Genomic DNA, 11758 nt, shown 5'->3' with positions numbered 1-11758 from the left:
CGCTGCTTCATAACTGCTGTTTCTGGCGAGCCTGCAGGCTCGCCAGAAACACGGGGCATCAAGCTCCATTCGGAGCTTGATACATATGCCGCATAGGGTGTTGTATGACAGGAGATTGATAGCTCCTGACCTGCTATTGGTAGTTACAGTGTTAAAGTTATGCTTCTGCACTGATACCATCAATAGTGGGTCTTGTATGATGTAGCACAAAAGATTTATATACACTTTAATGCATAAACAGGTTGGGACACTGATCCAAACACATGCATCAAGACACACAATGGTACAGATAGGCAAACGATACAGATACATTAATACATGAGCACACACAGCAGAACGTAAGTGCTCAGTCAGATTAACAGATATTCTCATGTGAACGTGAATTACACTTTATTTTTTAATTGATATTAGTATGTAATGTTACCAACACTCTATCCTTTTTCTTGGTCTGGCAGCTAATTCTTTGTAACTAAAAGGACTCAACTCAGATCTTTTTTTTATCCTACGGATGTGATGATGTCACCTGGCTCCAGTCCAGCTGCTCTGCTGCTGCCCACTTTTCCGTGGGAAAATACTTTCTATTTAAAAAAAAATCCTACATATGAACACCCCTGGCATTTAACTCTGAGAAAAAAACAAAAAACAAAGTACTTTTTTTAATACTGAAATATGTATTTTGCAGATACCTTATGACGTATTGGAACCCACATTCTGTATTAACCATGTGTTCTTAGATCGGATCTCAGGTATCCAGTTCTTTATATTGGTTTACAATCTGCAGCAACCCATTAATGAAGCAGTAAGTTGCTATTGGTGGAAACCAAGCTTCAGCATCATGGGAGATCCGTCACTATTAACAGTGGTAGGTTAGCAATCATACTCAAGTCACCCCAGTTCTGTGGAAGATCCCAGTTCTGTGGAAGTAATAGTAACAGCTATTTATTTATATGAGAGCTAATAGAACATTCTTCCGTAATTGTAACAACAATTAAAAACAGTTGCTTTAATCTGTCATAAAACATATTGGTCCAGATTACAAGATGAGCGCAAAGACACGGCATGAAAATAAGGGGTAAATTGCGCAGCGATGGGTAGCAATTTTAAATATATATATATAATTGCATATGAATATATACATATATATGTGTTTATATGTGTATATACACATATTAACACATAAATATATACTGTATGTATATAATCATATACATATATATTTACAGGGATAACACAGTTCCCATAGACCGCAATGTAAAGGCACTTTTCAGTGACTTTTTTTCTAACACCCCTCACCGGCAAACTTTATCCCCTTATAACTGCTTCTTCCAGTTACTTTATTAGAAAATAAAGATGCTACTATTTTTATTTTATATTAAATATTACTACAATGACATTTGGGGACAATTGGGGGACATTTAGAGCTTGTGGTATCAATAACCATCCATTTGTAATGGCTGGTTATTTATTGTGCGCCCGTCCAATGGTTTATGGGCACATGATAAATTAGCGCTCTACTTGTAATCTAGCCCTTTATAAATAGACAAAATTCAGTGCAGATGATCAAAAAATAAATGATTTTCCTCACTGAACTAAACTCCTGTTCTAAACATCACTCAGTATATTCCCCACTAACTCAGTTTATTCCCCACTAACAGCATCTTCCCCCCAAAATAAACATAACCACACTGTCCTGATGAAAGTATCCCTAACTACAACCTTCCAACACCACATTCAATTAAATAGCTAACCAATCAGGTCTGATCTAATGGTCTAGCAGATTCTCATATGATTCTCTCCTAACCATAATCCACCCATGTTATTACCCATCTCAAACCCCCTACATGACAAGCTCACATTAACCCTTATGCTGAATTTACCCCATACCCAAATAACCATTAAACACCAATACTTCCTAAATTAAACATGAAGAAAAAAAATCTCCCCTAATTGTATCTTTCCTTAAAGGGCCATGAAACCCAAATTGTTTCTTTCATGATTGTGAGAGAGCATGCAATTTTAAATAACTTTCCAATTTACTTCTGTTATCTCATTTGTTTCAATCTCTTGGCATCTTTTGTTAAAAAGGATACCTAGGTAGGCTCAGGAGCTGCTGATTGGTGGCTGCATAGGCACTTGCCTAGGGAGGCAGATTTTTGGGGGGCAGCACTTTTTTAGTCTCACTACACACACACTCACTACACCCACACACACGCTCACTGCACTACACACAAACTCCTCTGCACATTCACACTATACACACACACACTCACCATACACACACATATACACACACACGCATGCACACTTGAACATCAACATTTACTTTGGAAATGCCATGAAAAAAAAAATTCCAGTACACCCTCACCTAAAAGTATTATGGCCAAAAAAGGCCTAAAACCTGGTGGGTGGCGCAGCAGAATTTTGAGTGCCTAGGGCAGCACAAAACCTAAATACGCCACTGTATATCATACTGCACCTATGACATTTCACCCATGGCCCATTAGACAAGACAAGTCTGTTAAACCAATCTCTGCTGTTCTTTACCAAGTTCATTATATGCTCATACATTCTGCCTTACAGACTTTTCATAACTCTACATAACATCTACAGTATTTGCAACTTTTAGCTTTTGCTTTTTTTTCCTCCTTCCCTCACAAGCTGTGCACCTCAAGACCGCTACAACTATTTTAAAACTAAAATATATGTAGTTATTGAATTTCCCTTACTTATTATTACTAAACTAATTTGTCACTCAATTAATTTTTAGAAATAAAAAATCTGTCAATTATTTTAATTAAAAAATATATAAATAACGCAATACAGTTTGCAATGTAATAAATGTGTACTCAAACTGCCATACATGTGCAGGAACTACAGAAATATATTTTTTTGTTACCTATTAAATAGTGGATGCAAAAGTTTCAGATGATAAAAGAAAACCACATGGCAAAGCATTTAAAGGGACAGTCTACACCAGAATTTGAATACTTAGATAGATAATCCCTTCAGTACCCATTCCCTGTTTTTTAACAACCAACGCGGTTATATTAATATACTTTTTACCTCAGTGATTATCTTCTATTTAAGCCTCTGCAGACTGCTGATTTTAGCCAATCAGTGCTGACTCATAAATAACTCCATGGGAATGAGCACAATGCTATCTATATGGCACACATAAACTAACGCTGTCTATCTTATGAGCCTACCTAGGTTTAGCTTTCAACTAAGAATACCAAGAGAACAAAGCAAATGTGATGATAAAAGAAATTTGGAAAGTTGTTTAAAATGACATGTCCTATCGGAATTATGAACGTTTAATATTGACTAGACTGTCCCTTTAAGGTCTGTGTTAGAGACTATATTTTTCTTTTTCTTATGATTTAGTTGAATATGTTAGTCTAACAATAGAAAGGAATATTAAAAAAAGAAAAAAGAAAGAAAAGCAGCAGTATTAATTCAAAGTGGGTATCTGAAAAAATAAATTGATTTATGTAAAAGCTTTTTTTAAATTCTGCCAATAATTCAAATTTACTTTTAATAAACAAAAGGATGGATTTCTCTATGAAATATCCGTATTTGGAAACCTTACATTCTATGTGAGTTCCATAATTAGAAAGATAAAATAACTTATTTAGGGCTAGATTACTGGTGGAGCACTATTTTGTGCTCCTCGAGTGTTAACTTTGCTAGACGGAGGCTTCTTGCGAGTGTTGAGTTGCGCTTGTATTATGAGTTGAAAATAAAAAGTTAGCACAAGAGCAAAAACCTGATGCATGCAAAAAGTTGAACTTTGAATATCGCGACCACATGAATATATTCTCTCATAAACTTCAATGGAGTGCACAAACTGCAAAAAATCCTAACACCCATACTCATGCGCTAACCTGATCACGTTTATTCAAGTGCACTAAACCCGACATTTCAATGTTCTTCACATAGCAGAATATGTTCTATTTATTCTTAAATACATTTCTATATATATCTGATGATTTTCACGCCCGTGAACTTACTTATGAGGGGGCACTGATTGGCTAAAATGCAAGTCTGTCAAAAGAACTAAAATAAGGGGGCAGTCTGCAGAAGCTTAGATACAAGTTAATCAAAGAGGTAAAAAATATATTAACCCCTTAATGACCACAGCACTTTTCCATTTTCTGTCCATTTGGGACCAAGGCTATTTTTACATTTTTGCGGTGTTTGTGTTTAGCTGTAATTTTCCTCTTACTCATTTACTGTACCCACACATATTATATACAGTTTTTCTCACCATTAAATGGACTTTCAAAATCTACCATTATTTTCATCATATCTTATAATTTGATATAAAAAAATACAAAATATGATGAAAAAATGGAAAAAAATACACTTTTTCTAACTTTCACCCCCAAAATATGTTACATATCTACAACCACCAAAAAACACCCATGCTAAATAGTTTCTAAATGTTGTCCTGAGTTTAGAAATACCCAATGTTTACATGTTCTTTGCTTTTTTTGCAAGTTATAGGGCAATAAATACAAGTAGCACTTTGCTATTTCCAAACCACTTTTTTTCAAAATGAGCGCTAGTTACATTGGAACACTGATATCTTTCAGGAATCCCTGAATATCCATTGACATGTATATATTTTTTTTTTAGGAGACATCCCAAAGTATTGATCTAGACCCATTTTGGCATATTTCATGCCACCATTTCACCGCCAAATGCGATCAAATAAAAAAAATTGTTCACTTTTTCACAAACTTTAGGTTTCTCACTGAAATTATTTACAAACAACTTATGCAATTATGGCATAAATGGTTGTAAATGCTTCTCTGGGATCCCCTTTCTTTAGAAATAGCAGACATGTATGGCTTTGGTGTTGCTTTTTGGTAATTAGAAGGCTGCTAAATGCCACTGCGCACCACATGTGTATTATGCCCAGCAGTGAATGGGTTAATTAGGGAGTATGTAGGGAGCTTCTATGGTTAATTTTAGCTGTAGTGTAGTGTAGTATACAACCCCAAGTATTGATCTAGGCCCATTTTGGTATATTTCATTTCACCATTTCACCGCCAAATGCGATCAAATTAAAAAAAACATTACATTTTTCACAATTTTAGGTTTCTCACTAAAATTATTTACAAACAGCTTGTGCAATTATGGCACAAATGGTTGTAAATGCTTCTCTGGGATGCCCTTTCTTTAGAAATAGCAGACATGTATGGCTTTGGTGTTGCTTTTTGGTAATTAGAAGGCTGCTAAATGCCGCTGCGCCCCAAACTTGTATTATGCCCAGCAGTGAAGGGGTTAATTAGGGAGCTTGTAGGGTTAATTTTAGCTTTAATGTAGTGTAGTAGACAACCCAAAGTATTGATCTAGGCCCATTTTGGTATATTTCATGCCACCATTTCACCGCCAAAAGCGATCAAATAAAAAAAAAATTTCACTTTTTCACAAACTTTTTCACAAACTTTAAGTTTCTCACTAAAATTATTTACAAACAGCTTATGCAATTATGGCACAAATGTTTGTAAATGCTTCTCTGGGATCCCCTTTGTTCAGAAATAGCAGACATACATGGCTTTGGCATTGCTTTTTGGTAATTAGAAGGCCGCTAAATGCTGCTGCGCATCACACGTGTATTATGGCTAGCAGTGAAGGGGTTAATTAGGTAGTTTGTAGGGAGCTTGCAGGGTTAATTTTAACTTTAGTGTAGAGATCAACCTCCCACCTGACACATCACACCCCCTGATCCCTCCCAAACAGCACCCTTCCCTCCCCCACCCCACAATTGTCCCCGCCATCTTAACTACTGGCAGAAAGTCTGCCAGTACTAAAATAAAAGGTATCTTTGAATATTTTAATTTTTTATAGCATATTTACATATGCTGCTATGTAGGATCCCCCCTTAGCCCCCAACATCCCTGATCCCCCCCAAAACAGCTCTCTAACCCCCCCTTCTGCCTTATTGGGGGCCATCTTGGGTACTGGCAGCTGTCTGCCAGTACCCAGTTTGCAAAAAAAAAAAAAAATGGTTTTATTATTTTTATTTTATTTTTTTATGTAGTGTAGCTTCCCCCCCACAGACTAATAACCCACCAGCCACCAATCTTGCTAAATTGAATATAATAACCCCCATTATCCCAACTTCTAAATAAAATATTTCTGTAGTGTAGCAGTTCCCACTCGCTCCCTCCCCATGCACGCGCCCGCCCCCGCATCCCAGTGCACGTGCACGCGTCTGTGTGCGCCCCCGGCCATCCCCGCCCATGATCCCACCCCCCTCCGCATCATCCAGGGCCATTGATGGCCGCCACCCGCCTCCCACACCGGCTCCCACCCACCAATGAACTTAGCCGTTAATGTCCGGTGCAGAGAGGGCCACAGAGTCGCTCTCTCTGCATCGGATGGCTAAAAATGGTTATTGCAGGATGCCTCGATATCGAGGCATCACTGCAATAACCGGAAAGCAGCTGGAAGCAAGCAGGATCGCTTCCAGCTGCTTTCCACACCGAGGACGTGCAGGGTACGTCCTCAGGCGTTAACTGCTTTTATTTGAGGACGTACCCTGCACGTCCTCGGTCGTTAAGGGGTTAAAGGGACATGAAACCCAAAAATGTTCTTTCATGATTCTGATAGAGAATACGATTTTAAACAACTTTCCATTTGACTTCTAATATTTAATTTGTATCCTTCTCTTGTTATCCTTTGCTGAAAGGTTTTATCTATGAAAGCTCAGGAGCAGCAAAGAACCTAGGTTCTAGCTGCTGATTGGTGGATGCATATATATACAGAATGTCATTGGCTCACCCATGCGTTCAGTCAGCAACCAGTAGTGCATTGCTGCTCATTCAACGAAGCATACCAAGAGAACAAAGAAAAATAGTTAATAGGAGTAAATTGGAGAGTTGCTTAAAATTGAATGCTCTACATAAATCATGAAAGAAAAAAATTGGGTTTCATATCCCTTTAATATAACTGTGTTGGTTAAGCAAAACTAAGGAATGGGTAATAAAGGGATTATCTATCTTTTTAAACAATACAAATTCTGATGTAGACTGTCCCTTTAAATATATAACATTATGAAAAGAATTCAATAGTCAGATCTTTTAAATAATATAACTCCTTGTAAACAAGCCTATAACTTCCTTGTAAATCCAGAGACATCTTCAAAGAAATCCAGCAAACTCAAAACTATTTGGATTATTCATCTAATATATTGTTTCTTTATAGTTAAATACTTAAACATATGCTGCAACTATAACTAAATATACATAGATCCAGGTCTTCATAATATTATCTCACAATTTAACTCACTCTATAGAACAAAAGTAATAATTATCTGCTGATAATTCCAGCACCAAATTTTATCCTTATCTATTGGTAGGAAAAAATGACAGTCCCTATATTCTTATGCCTTTTTCCTTCCATTTACTAAGGTTAAATTGAAGTAAATGGATCATAATTAAAATATTAGTGCTCATGAATACAGTAAATATAACTCATTTTGAATGTTTCTCCCAACCCGTTATACAGCTTCACACAGAGGACCTGATGTTTTAAAGCTCTCTGCTCAGATGATATGATGTAAAATGATCCTCCAGCACTGTGAGATCCCTCACAAGATTATAGAAAGGGAAATTTTTCTTTACTTCTCTAAGTGGATTTCCTGCATTTCTGTATGTGAAGGAAAGACAAGGCAAGTGCAATATAGCACTGCATGACATAAGTGTTTTGTTACATTTACACTTTGTGCTTTGTATTTTATTTTATTGGAGACCTCTGATTATGTCCTTTAAGTTTTATTATACCCAATGTGTTCAGCTCTGGTATACACAGGGGAGAGTGAAGTTAAAGGGACATAATACCTATATGCTAAATCACTTAAAACTGATGCAACATAACTGTAAAAAGCTGTCAGGAAAATATCACCTGAGCATCTCTATATAAAAAAGGAAGATATTTTACCTCACAATCTCCTCAGCTCAGCAGAGTAAGTTCTGTGTAAAAAGTTATACTCAGCTGCTGTCTAGCTGCAGGTAAAAAAGGAAGAAATGAACTGCAGCCAATCAGCATCAACAGTGCTGAGGTCATGAACTCTTTTACTGTGATCTCATGAGATTTCACTCAACTCATGAGATTTTCCTTAAACTAAATAGGGAAATAACATGAGTGTGCATGAGGCTCACTCCCTTGCAGGTCCCGGGACAGGCATACTGATTTGCTGCTTAATGTCCTTTTTTAGAGATGTTTAGGTGATATTTTCTAGTCAGCTTTTTACAGCTATGCTGCATCATTTTTAAGCATTTAAACAGTTGGGTATCATGGCCCTTTAACAGTAGACTATCTGACATTGATATATATTCTCAGTGTGCAGCAAATGCTAATTAAAACAGATATGTTGTCACTACAATTTAACTTGCGATTGCCACTAATTTAGTATTGATTACTTTTCGGTCAGTTACATGTCTATTGTGAATTTTAAACAAACGTCACCTGCTTACAGCTGGTGAGATAAATTAGTGAGACTTGTTGGTGTTTAACGCTTAGAGCATATCATGATAATTGTGAGAAAGATTCAGACATACCATGGAAACTCACATGTTCAGCCCAGGGAACGTCCATGTACAACACACTTTCTTAAACTGTAAACAAATACAAAGTACAATGTAATTTGTAAAAGATATATAGAAATATACAAAGTAGGATCCACACAGAAACTTTCAAAGCATAATCCTGATGTGCAAAATCAGTGCTGTATATATTTAAATGTATTAAAATACAAAATGAAAAGTGGAAAATGTGAAAGTATTAAAACTTATAGGACACAATCTGAAGTCTAAAGTAATATAAAATACAAATCACAAAGTGTAAGTGTCACAAAGCGATCATTCTATATTGCACTGAGCTTGTCTCTGATACTGAAATGCAGTTAACGCTCCTCAGAGAAGTATAGCAATACGCCATTGTAGAATCTTGCGAGAGATTTCACAGTGCTGGAGGATAATTTTAGATCATCTTATCTGAGCAGAGAGCATTATCTGAGTTCTCTCATATCTCTGAGTCTTCCAGGTTCCACCTTTTTTCCTAGAGAATTCAGAAAGTTTAGCCTCTATGAAGTCTGCACTATAATTTCTCTCCAAGCTGGACAATATTTGATTGTCAGGACCTAAGTTTCTTGGTTTTTCCATACTAAGTAGTCATTTGTATCTCTGCCTTCTAACATATAAAATGTTTATTCTTCTTTAACTTTCATAAAATATGAATTGTTTATTCTTCCCTAAAGATTGCCTTATTTTGAATGGTTGTCTCTGTACCTCTACTTTTCTATAAGTTGGACTCACTTTGAATAAGTGCCATTGGGGCCTATTTATTAATGTGCGAGCGGACATGATCCGATATTGCGGATCATGTCCGCTGCACATCGATAAATGCTGACAGCATACACTCTCTGCATTTATCATTGCACCAGCAGTTCTTATGAACTGCTGGTGCAATACTGCCCCCTGCAGATTCGCGGCCAATCATCCGTTAGCAGGGGGTGTCAATAAACCCGATCGTATTCGATCGGGTTGATTTCTGTCTGCCGCCTCAGAGCAGACGGACAGCTTATGGAGCGGCGGTCTTTAGAGCGCTGCTTCATAACTTCTGTTTCCGGTGAGCTTGAAGGCTCGTCGGAAACACAGGGCATCAAGCTCCACACAGAGCTTGATAAATATGCCCCTCTGTATTTGTATTAGTTGTACTTACCTGCAAATAATACCTTTGCCTTTCTATAAGTTAGACTTACTTTGAATTTGTACCTCTGCCTTTCTATAAATTGGGTTCACTTTCAATTAGTGCCTCTACCTTTATATCATTTGGACTCACTTTGAATTAAAGGGACAGTAATGTAAAAAAAAAATCAAACTTTTGTAATTCAGATAGAGAATGCAATTTTATACAATTTTTTAATTTTCTTTTAGAATCATCTATTTTTTTTGTTTGTTCTCTTTGTATCCATGGTTTTAAAGCATACATAAGTAGGCACAGACACAGCAATGCACTAATGAGAGATAGCTGATGATTGGTGGCTGCACATATATGTCTCTTGTCATTGGTTCACCCAGTGTGCTCAAGTAGCTCACAGAAGTGCATAGCTTCTCCTTCAACAAAGGATACCAAGAGAATGAAGCAAATATGATGCAAGTAAAATTACAAATCTATTTGAATTGTGAAAAATAAAAGGATGGTTTTCATGTCCCTTTAATGTCTCTGCCTTCCTATACGTTGGGCATTTTTTGAATTAGTGCCTTTGCCTTTCTGTAAATTGACTTACTTTAAAGTCAATTGCATCTAACTTTCTATAAGTTGCACTCATTTTGAATTAGTATATCTGCTTGTCAATAATTTGGACTCACTTTGAATAAATGACTCTGCCTTTTTTATAACTTAGACTCACTTTGAATTACTAACTGTGCCTATTATAGGTGAAGTGAGCTCTACTTTCTTTAAATAACTTAAATCTAATTTGAATGAATGTCTCTGCCAACCAAAACACCTTCCGATGAGTGCACCTGTCTTCAAAGTATTTTAACTAATTTTTAAAAGGTTTTACCTGTTCAAAAAATGAATGGGACCCACTTAGAATGAGTAGCTGTTCTCTTCAATGAGTGAGCCTCACTTTGATCAAGTAACTATTTCTCCTGAGACAAGGCCTAAAAGCTGTAAAATGTCTTGATAGGAAACCAAGACTTCAAAGTGAATGCTGCATATTGGGTACTTAACAATATTCTAAAAGCATTAATGTTTTTGTCATGCATCGTTTTATGTGTCTGTTTCATCTTTTAATAAGGTCAAGTGTAATTTAGTCTTCAGGCGGCCGGGATCCTTCAAAAATCAAAAGAGCTGTCAGGCTGGAAGGAAAGCAATCTGGAAAACAGCTTAATTAAGAACCATGCAAGCACTGAAACACATGTCATTGAAATGGGACTCCGTGTAAACAGCTAACATTGTGCTAATCAGTGACAACTAATATCTCTAGCTACAGGCTTAGAGTAGGCCAGCCAGGCTTATGACACTTACCTCTTTGTTTACTAACCATAGTTGAGCAAAAAGTTATAAAATCGGTGGCACATTATTATATTTGTAGATGTTTTTTTAACAGTCTTGCAATGTTAGTTCAGTGTAAAACAAAAATGATCAGAATGCAAATTATACCTGTCTAATAACTGGTCATTCTAGATTGATCTTAATATGTTTAGCTTTTGAAAATCTGTAAGAGAAATTGAGTGTTTTATTTTTTTAATAAATTATGTTCAGAATGGAAACTGTAGAAAATGTGTTTAAACTAGGCAAAGAGCTAATAGATAGATTTTTGATGCTGTTTCTCAATCAGACAGCACACTGTTTTCCTGAATTTGTTTAATTTTCCTGAAAATAGGTGTTTCCATGATGAAATGACCTGGCACTATGGAGTGTCCGATCACAGCCTTTATAAGCATTGGCACCTATATATGTTACTCTGTGGCGATCTACTGGTCCTTTTACCAACAGTGGTGGTTGAGCAGGGTCACTTAGGTGTTAGGATGTGGTTCTGTTGGGGGCTGTTGTGTATCCCTTTATGCTAATGTGGTGGATAAACTGCAGTAGTTATGTAGTGTAGTATGGGTGTTGGGGGCAAGGATAATAGCTACTTAGGGGCAGAATTCCCTCTAAGGTCAGGTCTTGTGAAACAGTTAATTAGTGAACCCCACCCTGCAGTTAGCAAACACTACACAATGCAGACAGCAAGGAA

General features: G+C 36.7%; 1 long non-coding RNA gene across 1 annotated transcript; it reads right to left on the bottom strand.

Annotated features, from left to right (window-relative positions):
* Positions 1–889: 889 nt before the first annotated feature.
* LOC128640121 (uncharacterized) lies at positions 890–10639 on the bottom strand. Its single transcript, XR_008399295.1, has 3 exons — positions 10580–10639; positions 8571–8627; positions 890–914 (listed from the first exon to the last, which is right to left on the bottom strand). It is a non-coding gene; the product is annotated as an uncharacterized LOC128640121 (long non-coding RNA).
* Positions 10640–11758: the final 1119 nt, after the last annotated feature.

The sequence above is a fragment of the Bombina bombina genome, chromosome 1, assembly GCF_027579735.1.
Source record: "Bombina bombina isolate aBomBom1 chromosome 1, aBomBom1.pri, whole genome shotgun sequence".
Classification (NCBI taxonomy): domain Eukaryota; kingdom Metazoa; phylum Chordata; class Amphibia; order Anura; family Bombinatoridae; genus Bombina; species Bombina bombina.
The sequence above is the reverse complement of the archived record's forward strand: the minus strand, read 5'-3'. Positions and strand labels throughout refer to the sequence as shown.